At 37.5% G+C, this 13935-nt stretch overlaps 1 protein-coding gene across 2 annotated transcripts in view; it reads right to left on the bottom strand.

Annotated features, from left to right (window-relative positions):
• The window catches only part of LOC122809292 (E3 ubiquitin-protein ligase CBL-like), a 645680-nt gene that overhangs the window by 238915 nt on the left and 392830 nt on the right, over positions 1-13935 (bottom strand). The window lies entirely within an intron of this gene.

Raw genomic sequence — 13935 nt, 5'->3', positions numbered from 1 at the left:
AGTCAATTGAGTTGATATTGGAATTTTAAAAATAAGAACCTCAGCATTTTACTAATTGGAGTATCAGTCAAAAAAAAAAAAAAAAAAACAATTGCATCAGTTTATGCTGCTTAAAATCAAATATGATTGGTCATCATGACCTAATAAATCAATGGCATTTCATGCACACAAAATGCACTTAAGCTTTCTCATTTTCATATAAATGTCGTCAATTAAAGTAAAGGCCATAAACTCTATGGTTTAGTCATTTTAACAAGTAAATTTGGTGTTTTATAAGTGAAAACACTACAGTATGTACCATGCAGATATATGAGGTGATCCTCTGACTTTTCCCCATTCTCACTGTATAACACAAACATCTAGCAAGTGAACATTTGTAACATAAGTATTACTATAGGCTGGGCTGATCTGACCGATAATATTCTGTAGTATTTAACTATATATAACTATACAAGGTGCATGCATTTGATAAGATAAGAAATGGATATGAAAGTTAAAAGAATTTCTTCAATTTAAAATATATTTATTTTTTAATACTGATTTGACTGGGGTTTTCTTTCAGTGAAGTCCCTGGAGCGCAGCAGATTAAAAGAGACTAAAGAAATCAGACACCGTACTAGAAAATGAGGCTTCTTACCAATTCACTGTGTTAAACATCTGCACTAAAGCATCCAGTCCAGTTTAACAGAAGCTAAGGGTAAGCATTCTCTGAGGCATGCTGCATGCTAGAAACAGCTTCACAGCAGTTATGTATGGATTCAAGAATGAAAGCTGACAAACCACCTGTAAAACAGGCAAACTCTGAATCCCAAACACCACAAGTATTGAAAAGCAAAAATATAAATCACCAACTCAACAAAAGCATGAACTAAAGCACATGAAACAAAATTATCAATCCATGTGTATCTAGAAACACTTGTTTGAAAATTGCATGACTTCGCTTGAATTTAGGCAGCGCGTTTGCAAGGGCCTGTGCTCAGTTTACAGGAGCTGCTCTAGGATTGGTGTGCTCTTTCTGATCTCTGGAGTGAATCCAAATGAAATCCAGGGCATCCTTTGAGATTTACAGAAAAATAAGTCTATTCACTGTACTGAACTTTTAAACTATATATTACTGAATTGCCACCTACTTTTTACTGTTTTTTAGCTGTTTTGCTATTGCACTGTTTCAACTGTTTGCTGTTTGAGACTGTTTTACCTGCACTTTGTATTTTCTAGTACTTGTGTATTTTATAGCATAGGCTACATTCAGATTTGCTGTATGCAGACTGCTTGCCATTACCTGATTAGCCATCTTACATTGAGGGCCCTCTGCACCCTTGCAGCACAAGAGTGTGGCAAAGGACCCATCTGAGTTGGAGAATGTTGGAATAAGGCTCTGTATTTAGCATTTCCATTGGTCAGTTTGTTTGAAAATTGCTTAACTTGTTTTAAAAAAGGGTTCTCACAGTTGCTACATAAGCCCTGTGTCTGCACAGGTATGCACCTGTTTTACGTACAACAGCTCCACAGTGTTTGGTGACTAGCCACTATTCTACTATCTTCATCTGAGCAATCTGAGGGATCTGTTTGCACATAGTGCAGCTTCACGCAACACAGAGCAGTGGAGGTAACCATTGGTGGTTATAGATGCAAAAAGTAGATTTTCCCTTAACAGCTGCCTGTGCTCCAACTGAGGAGTCCCTTAAATTGCACTAAGCTGCTCGGAGAGCACCTCAGGTGGGCTTTCTACAGCATTTTCCACTTTAACTGAAATCTTCTAATCCCTAATAATGTTTTACCCCTTGAGAGCCCATTAGTATAGACTCATCATTAAGCCCCCAATTAAACCACATCCTTCCTCATTAAAATAAGCAAATTTTCACCTAGTATTACGCATGGTCAGTTCCTCATTTCTTCTGCCAGCCTGATTGACATGGGTATCCTGATGTATACAGCAATTGCCTCATGTACACTGACAACCCACTACTCCTAAACACCCAAGCTCAATTTGTGAAAGATGCATATACACTAAGAATTTGGAAACCTTGCTCTCTCATTCACAGAACAGTGACACTGAACAGGTTGTCAGCCCACATACTACACCTCCTGCACAAATCACACTCTCAACACATAAGCCATTATATGCGGAGATACTCACCAGAAATTTACTTAAACAACAGAGACCACTGAAACAAAAATATGCTACACCTAATACAGTACCTACATCACTCAATACACATAAAAACCACAAGCACAAGTGTTTCATGTAACACGCCTCTAAGGCAAAGCACATCTAAACCAAATGTTCTGGTCATAGGCAACTTCATAGTGAGGCACACATATGTCCCACTCACCAGGCTGAACAAGGAGAAGGTTACGGTCAGTTATCTGTCGGGTGCCAGGATACTCCAGATCACACATGCACTCAAGTCTTTCTACAACAAGTACAGTTATGACTCCATCATAGTTCATATTGGCATGAATGACTTGAGACATACCTCACTGAACTATATGAAGAGAAACATGACTGAGCTCTCTGAATATGTGTCTCTAGCAGGTATGTTCCTAGCCTTGAGCAGCATACCACCTTCACCTAAGATGATACCACAATATAAACAAAAAATGATTGACTTCAACAATTGGCTTAGTTTCTGGTGTCATTCTAAGGGGATCAAGTACCTGTTAGCCTGGGATGACATGGGAGATAGACCACACTGCTTTGCCAGAGATGATCTTCATCTGTCACATCTGAGATTTTGGTTATTGGCTAAGGCTCTCACCTCCCCCATAGTGCCTTTTTTAGGCAATGTCACAACAACAAAAATTCCTGATGTAAAAATATCTTCAAAGCAACCTCAAGGTTATGCTGCTAAATGCTAGAGTCTTAAACTGCACTCCCTGGAAGCAGCCCTCACCTTAGACGATGGTGACATTTGTGCACAGACTTGGTTTAAAGCTGTGGAAAGCACCCCGGGCATACCAGGTTATAAAGCCTTTCAAACAGTCAGACCACAAATTAAAAGTGTGAGAACTAAAGGAGGTGGAGTGTCAATATTCATCAAAGATAAATGTTGGTTAAACAAAATTATTCCCTTGAACTAATCCACATTCAATTGACTGTAGCTAAGACCACTCTCCACGTTATTGTCAGTTATAGGACTCCCTCCGTGAACCAGGATACCCACACTGCATACTTAGATCTACTTGAATCGCTCAAGATACAACCAACCCCCCCTTGGTTTAGGTGACTTTAACAACCTATCTATAGTGCACTTATAATTTACCCACAAAGGGCCCAAACATTCTGTATCTGGTGCTAACATGGGTGATTGTTACACCACCCCATATGTGCAGCCCTCCCTAGTGAGGTCTGATCATAAATCAGTCTCATTAGAACTAACAATAACATTTGCCCCTCCCCCGCTGTTAGCAGCAACTAGACTAAAAAAACTTCTCCAAAGCCAATTATGACCTAATACATGATGCCATTAATAGCTTCATAGGCCCTGCCCTCACAGATGCATGGACACCTATAATGGGATTTACACCAATGCCTTCTATAAGCATTTATATAAATGTGTCGGCTCAGCCATACCTGATAGGACCAAAACAAGATCCTCAAGAAAGAACAAGCCTGCCTGGTGGACATCTGCCATTAACAGGTTATACAATTAGAGAAAGAAATTGCTGTCCAAGAGCAGGAAGGAATGGTCTCTGAATTGGAAGTATTCCCTCCTTGGCTTAAACAAGCAAATAAGACACCTTGTAAGGCATTCTAAAGCTAACTATGAATCTAAATTAGCCTCCTTTGCTAAGGATAACCATAAGGTCTTCTTTAGCTACATCAGAAACCTTAAAGGAAAAACCCAGATCTATGTAGAACTGGTTGTTAGTGGCATCACATAAACTGAACCTGCAGAAATAGTGAACCTGCTAGCTGAAAGGTTCAGTGAAAACTTCTCTCCCCTGTCCCTGCCACATATCCCCCAAATCATCCCTACCACCTGCCCTCCACCTAGTATCTCTTAAGGAGCAAGTGATAAATGCTCACTCCAAAGCCAAAAACACAGCCTCTATGGGACCTGATAATGTCCCAGGCTGCATTCTAAATGGAATAAAATAGGAACTAGCTGCACCACTCGGTACTCTTTTTAACCACATGTCTCAGCACTAGTTTTGTACCTGCTGAATGGAAAACAGCAACTATTATCTCATTACATAAAGGAGCTGCCTCCACTGACCCTGGAAACTATAGACCCATAAGCCTAACCAGCCTAATCTGCAATGCTATGAAAAGAATAATCATAGACCTTATCAACAAAGTTTTAGGAGACCTCCAAATGCTCAACCCAACCCAGTTTGGCTTCGCTAAAGAGAGATCCTGCCTCTTTAACTTGCTAGACTTCTTTGAGACAGTCAACAAAGCCCTGGACAAAGGCAAATCCATGCATATGACCTACCTGGACCTGGCCAAGGCCTTTGACACTATTTCCCACTTAGGCATCATTGATAAACTCATCCAGCTGCAGATCAAACCGTATACTGTCAGGCGGGTTGCAAACTGGCTCACTGATAGAATGCACACAGTCAAAATAGGTGACTCTTCCTCCAACAGCAGACCCATAACCAGTGGTGTTCCACAGGGATTGGTGCGGGTGCCCCTGTTGTTTGGAAACTACTTCTTGAATGTATAGGCTAAAACAAAAGGCCTATGGCTGACAAAGTAGGATGATGATTGCAAATTGGGCGCAGTCACTGAGTCCCCAACATCCTACAAGAGGGACTTACACAGACAAACAACTGGTGCCAAAGCCATGGGCTAAAACTCAATGCAAAAAAATGCATTACCATCTCCTTCGGCAAGGGCAATATCCCTGCAGATTACCACATTAATAACAGCACCCTATGCACACAATCAGTAGTGAGAGATTTGGGCACAAAGGTTGACAGTAACCTTTCCTTTGACCATCATGTCTTCACACTGGTAAGAAAGGCTTTCTACATCGCTCAACTCATAAGTAAGGGAACTGAATCCAGAACAAAAGAGGTTATAAGCTGCCATGTACTCCTCCCTCATCAGGCCAACAATAGATGTTACCTTTGGTATATACCTTACCAGGCACCTGCAGCAACTGGAAAGACCTCAAAGGTTTTTACAAAGAAAATTCAGGGTCCTCAGCATATGTCAAATGTTGACAGACTGACATCACTATCACTATACTCTGTGTGTTACGGACTACTCAGAGAGAACTTCTACCTTGCATATAAAGCAATTTCAGATCCTGCTCTAATGATATGCTGCACATTCATAAATTGAATGGTATAAGATGCACTCAGTCTAGGGAACTCAACCTAATATGTGACATCAACAGAACTTGCTGGAGACACAGATATGTCTCACAGAGGTTACCTCTCCTCTGGAACATACTTCCAATTCGGGTGAAACAGAGCCCCTTACTGACCCTAATTAAGTGTAACTTGGATGACTGGATGGGAAACTGCAAATTCACCCCAGGAGTTTCACCTGTGTCCCTCTTGGACAGGGGCAGTAGTTGCTGACTTAGTTCTGCCTAATATCTTTATATTCTTGGGAACAGGAGTTTTACTTAACTGGGTTTGTAAAGGCCCTAGGGCCATTAGCCTAGTAACCTCCTATGATCCTATGATCTTATGAAGCGCTGGGTCTCAAACTCCAACATCCTTCAGATATATCTAACATCACTACAGACTAAAAACTGATAATAAAGCATAGGACTATACAGCTCCGAATCTCAAAGTATGTCAATAAAATATCTAGAATAACCTGACTCAAGATTTAAAGTTTCATCACTGGATCCAAGCTGATTATATAAAAACTGTATTAAAATATTCACCCCTTTTCACCTGCCCACTTGATTTCTAGAATAAAATTAAAGATTATCCCTAGAATTGTTTAGTTACCTGTTTTCTTCCTTTTTTTAAAATTGCACAGATACACATTCTTATCCATCTTTTACATTGTCTGTTTTATATACTGTTGTATAGCCCTACACTATGAGCTAAATGGATACTAAATGAACACAATGTATCTCTGTCATTTTAGCTCTTTGTAATATTAAGCTACAGCTCGTAGACTCCAGGACTCCATCACTCAACATTCTACTACTCTGCTTAATTGTTTGCATTAGCAATTGATTTTGTAAAAGCATTCCTGCTTTAAATCAGGGAAATATTTTTATGTCCTTCTTAATCTTTGGAGCTGTTAGTCATCTATCTTCTCTGGGCCATGCAAACAGGTTAAACAAACAGTTAAGCTTACTAGGAATGCATTGCTCCAGCCTCCATTTGCATTCTTCATAATAAGTAAGAGCAGAGTTAAAATGTTAATATCTAGAAAATGCATCACTTAGTTCAGACATGGTGCCTTGATAAGGCTCCAGCATATGTAACATGTTGAAAGAAGGAAAAACTCCCAGGCTTTGTAAATATTCAGCCATCCCCACAGAAGAAGAATGCATCTGACTATTGAGGAATTTTTTTCTCCATTCTTACACATATCAGCAGCAATGATTAACTTAACTGTTATGACCAAATCATTGTGTGATGTGAAGGATTATAAAATAGCCAGATTTGTCACTAAACTTTGAAAATGGCATTTTAATAGATGTTTCCCAATTTTTAGTTAGCTTTGTGCACATCTGGCTATCAGCTATGGCCACTGTGTTACCCATATGACTTCAACCTCATCTGAGACCTTAAATGAGTGAAATGAGTGATATTGTGTATATCAGCTGGACGAGAATCCCCCCACTTTGGGTGCCTGGATGGAAAAGGCATACTCTGTGGAAGATAGGGAAGCTCTAGGTCTAGCGTGGGAAAATGGCCATATTAAGACATCCCACTTAAGGTAAGTATTTCTGAACCCCAGGGCTATTTTTCAAGTCTTTTACACTATTTTCACAATTAACTTGAATAATATCTTCTAAATTACTAGATAATGTAATTTCTAGTATTTTAACATTTTACAATTCCAGTTGTTCCATCTCTAATATAGATTTAATATACCTTTTCTTTTTATTCAAAACTAGGACTGCATACACAACATTAAATAATAAGTCAAATACAGGAGAAACGTCAACATTAGATTTGTCTGCCTTTTCATTCATTAAAATTGTATTGTCTTAAATTCATTAAATTCTACTTAGAAGTTCTTTTAAAATGTTTATGAATAAGTTAACATTCGTTAAGTTTAGTTATATAATTCGCAAACAATGAAATGTTTGAATAACAATCACACTCCACTTTAAAACCTTCACTCTCTTTACTTAAAGGAGCATACTTCTCTACTGGCTCCGATGTTAAAGCAAGCAGGAGATGTGAAAGGGAAAATCCTAATTCAGTTCCTTTTTTCTATGGATATTGCTTGATATACATATGTTCTTATTTTAAAGCAACATAAAGACTTGCATATTGGTTTTATTAGTTTTATATGAGGATCTGGAAAACTGAATACCTACAAAGTCCAAAATAAGTATTGCCATTTTAAGAAATTCAAAGCCTTTTTTACACTTAAGTCAACTACTTCCATGCCAGAATTACTAACATTTGTGTAATCAATTAATATTAATTAATATTCTATTAATATTATCTTGTGTTTTCCTTCAAAATCAAATACTGGCCCGTAGTGCATTTTTAGGCAGTGTCCAGTGAACCTACATCCCAAAATACCATATATCAACATATCATTTCAAACAATAAGGATGACTATATCAAGGAGAATCTTCCCAACAACAGAAATCTGAACAAATTGCATAATCTTGAGGTTGTCCTGTACCTTGAACACTACACATTTGTGTAATTACTGAGACTTAGTATAAATGTAAAATATAGCACAAGATTACATTAGTGATGATTTGGCTGGCCTATCAGGGATCACAGCTTGGGGGGGGGTTCATTTGCTAGCTCAGGAGTAGGACAAAGCAACTGCAGCTGCTTTCAAGATGGACTCCACGAGCCATTTAAGTAAAGAAATTCCACAATCATCTACTTAAAAGTAAATCAATAGGTAAAATAAATATGCAAATGGACAGTGAAGTCTGTGCTGAAGATAGCTGCTGTTATGGAGTTCTATAGGAGAATTTATTAAATTTTGTCAATCAATTTGTAAACTCCTTGCTAAAGTGGAAAGTCCAAAAGTATTAAAGAAGAAAACCCTCAGTAAATACAGCTGTAATACTAAACATCAGCACTCAGTCAAGTTGAATTGTGATGCGTGCACAAAATAACTGAGGTAGATTCTTCAAGTGTACAGCCTGCAGTGCACACTCTCAACTGTCCTACATTTCTTGTGAAAAAATTGAAATAACAGGGTGCCACGAAATTCAAGATGGCCCTTTTAAATTATGATTTTTTTCATCTTTTCTTTAATTTTCTGTATTTATTTTACAGTTTGATCCTGATAACGGCTGTGATCAGCACTGTCAAACGTCCATCTCAGTCCAGTGCTACATAGTGGCCAATGAGCAGCTATCATCATGCTTCAAAGTAGAACTGGATTTTTTTTCTGCATCCTGCAAGACGTGGACAAACAGGTTGGGGTACCAGTAACTGGCTAACTCCATGTATATGTGGTTTGGCAGACATCCATATGTCAGATGATCAAGTTTTTGGAAATTTGAGACTCATATAGTCAAGTCCATATGTCTGACTTTCTGAAAACTCAAATAAAACAAAAAAAAAAATCTACATTTTTGTAGGGAGGCAAGACTCTCTCCACCTCCACATGTGGGAGGCTGCATCCATTAAACCTCTTGCAAATTATATATATCAGTTCTGAGATTGCACTAAAGTAGGGAAAAGGATAAATTCCCCGATCCCCACTTTATTGTCAAACATGTGGTCTCAACTATATGAAGTACAAGTTTCTGAAAACTTGAACATCTAACATAAACCCACACACACATTTTATATATATATATATATATATATATATATATATATATATATAGGGTCATACGTATGTGGTTGAATGGCATTCTTTTCAAATGCATTTTGTTTGAATCAAGTTTATCAATCAAAATGTAATTTGAAAAGAATGACTGTAATGGGGGTAGTTTGTCCAATATACATACATACATACATACATACATACACACACACACACACACACACACACATATATATATATATATATATATATATACACACACACACACACACACACACACACACACACACACACACACACACACACACACACACACACACACACACACACACACACACACACACTGTGTGTGTGTGTGTGTGTGTGTGTGTGTATATACACACACACATATATATATATATATATATATATATATATATATATATATATATATATATATGGATATGGATCTAGGACACTTGCTTGAAAAAGCAAGTGTCCGAATTCATATATACCGATCACAGTTTAACGAAAGTGCTTTAATCAAAAAATATATTGCTGAGCTAGAAGGTCATTAATGCCCATGATTGAAATATTTGTATGCATTAGCTTAAACTTGTCAATGGAATGTGCAAAGCTTGATGTTCAGTAGAACAGGCAAAGCTTGATGTTCCACATGAGCTTGCCATCATGGGACTGGTGCCATGTGATAAACAGCTGCAGGAAATTTCTGTTAAACTAGGTCTAGCCAATGAAAAATGCATCCTTGCTAAAGCTGTTGTCACACGTACAAAGCAGCCAAAATGATGGATGTAATCAGGGTTGGAGGATGTGGCTTTGACATTTTTTTTATGTTCATATGATACCTCCAGGCAGCATCAGGCTCTAGGCAGCTGCTTGGTAGCATTGTGCTGGATTTGGCCCTACTTGCAATTCTATGTACATCTGTGCATATTCATCTATCACAACATATATCACTAAAAAGGGATTAAATTAACTGTAGGCAGTTCATTTACACTTATAATCAAATACTAAACCTTACCTAAAGTAAGTACCCAACCACAACCTTCAAACCTAAAATAAAAACAGCTTGTCTACTGATATATTTAACATGCTATTTTTTATGCAAGGAATTCATCCCCCAGTCTCCTGGACATACAGCTGTGATCCCCATACCCCTGTAACTTGTATATACTATCACCATGGTGACACAACTGCAAAGAAAGGGAAGTAACCCAGACATATACATAGTCAATGTGCTTTAACCTAAATGTGGCATCATTTGATAAAATGTACCACTGACAATTTGTGATACAAAATCTGACTGCTAAAAATGAACTTTGGAGCTAGTTACATGGGAACCATACAGATGAACACCCCTTTTCCATTTTTCAGTAAAGAAAACTAAAATGAACATATATTTTTCTTTTATATATAAATTCAGCTACTAAAAAGCTGTATTTATACATCTAAAGCTTAAAGAATAACATACAGGAATTATACTGTTTAATGCTACCTTACACTCCAGTATTTTCTCTCATTCTATTCAAAATTCTAAGTAAATATATTATAAATGGTATATGTACAATTCCAAATGAAACAGGATTCATATACTCTCCAGCATAGTGAAGCGCACCCTGCAATTAGCTTACGTAACAAATTACTACAGAGTGTTACCGGGCACAAACAATATCAACAATCAAACTAACATAACTATTTGCAAGCATGCATTACAGCATGTTTATGCATCATCTCACATATCGCAACACAATATTTACATTTTGTATAGTACAGTACATACTTCTTAATCTGTATCTAAGTTATTTTTATTATATCTGTCTAACAAAATCTAAAATTTTGTCCATTATTTAAAATCTAATGTTGAAAATTTTGATCTTAACTTTAGGGTATCTATTTCTGTTTTGGCAGACGACAATGAGTATTTTTATAAATTCATAGAACGGAAGAGCTCTTTATTTTTTGATGATAACTTTCCCAGCTATTCAAAGAACACATTATAACAAAGTATACTTTGCTTCTGGTATACATCTAGGGACTGGACCAATAAGTAACCCTAAGGCCAAGATACAATAACGTTACTGGTAGCTGTACCCCCTTTTTTGCCTCTGGCAGTAACAATTTCCAGTTCATAGACAGACATACAGCATGCTTGCTTTAAATTGTTACAGCACCAAGTGGGCTGTCTCTTTGACCTACAGCAAATGCTAATGAGGCATTCTGTGGGAGCAGCATATGTTAATTAGCCATGTGTTCTTCCTCTCAAAATGCTTGTATTTAAGTGCTTTACACAGCAGAGTCATTAATGGAACTGCTTGGCTGAGTAAACCCTTACCGAACTGAGTGTTATTTAATGGGCCAAAAGCTTGCATTAATTTCAATAGGTGAGGATCACATAAGTGATAAGTGCCATGCCAGGGAGTTTAGTAGTAGGTGGTGGTGGGGGTATGTTCACGTGTGTACATATGTGGCTGCATTTGTAGATGAATGAGTGGGGTCAGTTTAGTATGTGTGTGTGTGTGTGTGTGTGTGTGTGTGTGTGTGTGTGTGTGTGTGTGTGTGTCTTTTGGCGAGTGTACATAAATGCATTCGGCTAAAGGAGGGCTGTTTAATGAACTGTGTGTTTTGTGGGAGTGGGGGTGGGTGTATGTAAGGGTGGAGGGCAGCCATATCATTTAACCCCCTTACACTATGAAACAGTGGACATCAAGGACATTTTTTTTTTCATTTTAATCACCGGAAAGGTGACAGAACAGGGTTTGCATCACAAAAACTGGAGGTGGGATGACACTACATGCTGTGGATTATTTCTACATGTAACTCTAAGCCACTTAAAACGTTAATAGAGCAACTGATATTGCAGCTGAATGCATTTTCTGAACATTAAGAGGCATGGAACTCTAATGTCTGACACTACTGATAAACTGCAAGGGTCTGTGACATACAGGATCTCTATTAGGGCTAAAACCTGGTGGGGGACACTAGAAACCAAAGATTCTTTACAGGTATTACTCTAATCCACTTAAAAAGTTAATAGAGCATACAATTAATGTGATGAATTGTCATTTTAAATTAAGCATCATCTAATACAGAAAATAAAGAATGATGAGAGTCTTTTATGTTTCTTCAATATGTGAAAAATTAAAACATGTTTTAGTAACAATGGAGAAATACAACAGTCAAACAATGTTAGCTATCAAAGCTAATATTTCCACTTTAAAATAAAATCCACACAGCTTATTTGTTTGAGTTTTGTGAAACTTCTCCTTTTAAGTGTTTCTTCATTTTCATTTCTTAAACACAACATGCTCCTGTTGTCTATTTTTACATATCTCTTTAGAGAGGAGTAACTCCAGCCAAAATCATCACAGTTAATGACTCTATTACCATTTTAATGTATGAAAGCTTTTGTGATGCCCGCGTCCTGGCCTAGCAATAAGGAGCCTCAGTCCTCACCACTAACACCAGAGAGGGCATCTCATATAAGAGGAAAGGATAAAAAATACAAACAATAAAGTACAATTTCCATTAAGTGCACACAGAGATCACAGTCAGTCTGGGGCTGGTTGCTCCCTTGCTCTCCAGGTCCCTAATAAGACTCCCCACTGGCAAAGCTATAGGGTCCAGATCTCAGCATAGCTGGCAAGCTAACCTCTAGTACCCTCTCTGTCCAACCAGTGATTCGTGTCCCTGCCCAAGTAGCTGACACACACACACTTTGAGATAAGTTTTTATACAACTTCACAGACACTCCTGGGAAAGGTGGACACAGATTCTCCAGCTGTGCCCCTTTACCCAGACTATACAGTAGCAATCACTTCCACCACCAGCTAATAATTATCAGCTACCCAAAGGCTCTTAAAAGGGTGCCCAATTATTACTATGCAATATTATTGTCCAATTGGTAGTATAGCCCAGGACTAAAGCTATAGGAGTGAGTTAGACAGTATATGCAATGTACTCTAGAGATTAACTTATCTCTATATAAACCAGCCACAGTTTAGAAGGGTTTAAAATATTTAATAATACATACTAAAAACACAAGACAATACTACTATACCACAGCGCTATTCAAGAGTTCAGAGATCACACAGAAACTTAAAATAATTCCGTAGTACAATTCTGACATAACAGAAAAACACTTAGTCTAATCTTTATATTCCTAGCTATTTCTACAAGAAAACATACTTCTAAAGTAATTTACTTAAGAGCATAGGCAGTGCTGAGCTGGATATCAAGATCAAAATGCTTAATAATCTCTGGTTCTCACTGTTTAAATTGAAACTGCAGTTTTGATAAAACATTAGATCATTTGTTTACAGTTGTCTTGGTTCCCAGGCCACACAGAAACTGTATTTACATTCTTTTACACTTAGAGCAATAAAGGACATTCTACATGTAAATTCTGGTCATTAACTTTAACCTTAAAACAATAGGCAGGATGCTTACTCCAGACTCATCAATTCCAAATTCTAACTTCAAAGGACATACAAAACATAATTTTAATTTCAAAGAACATTTGAATGCTCGGCTTAGTTTTCCTTACAGTAGATGGCAATGTTGCTACAATTTTGAAGTTCACATTTTACAGTGTTTTCTTTCATTTAAGAAACAAGCCTGTATTTTACATTTATATTTACAAATGCCAGAATTATGTATCAAATTCTATTTGACTAGGCTGGCAGCCTTCAACCATATCTACCAGTCTTCACAGCTTTGACAAGAGAAATTAAAAATCTTGAGTCATGAGGCAGAAATAATTTCCTTCTTGATGAACAGGACTTGTGATCTGATGTTATTTTAGAGACTTTCCTCAAGGTTCAATAGCCATACAGTTTTCCCTTAATGTTAGTTGGAAAGTTATCAGACCTGATGTATTACTGACCATCTTACACTAGTCAGTGCTTCCAATTAATAATTTTTCCCAATTATATTATAGACCTTGGGCACAAGGACAGATCCAGGACATGGTGACTTAGGCAGTTGCCTTGGACACTGCATTGGCTGGGAGGCCCAGCCATAGGATCATA

The sequence above is a fragment of the Protopterus annectens genome, chromosome 8.part0 (genome assembly GCF_019279795.1).
Source record: "Protopterus annectens isolate FY-2018-M chromosome 8.part0, PAN1.0, whole genome shotgun sequence".
In the NCBI taxonomy this organism is placed as follows: domain Eukaryota; kingdom Metazoa; phylum Chordata; order Ceratodontiformes; family Protopteridae; genus Protopterus; species Protopterus annectens.
This window is presented reverse-complemented; position numbering and strand designations above follow the sequence as displayed.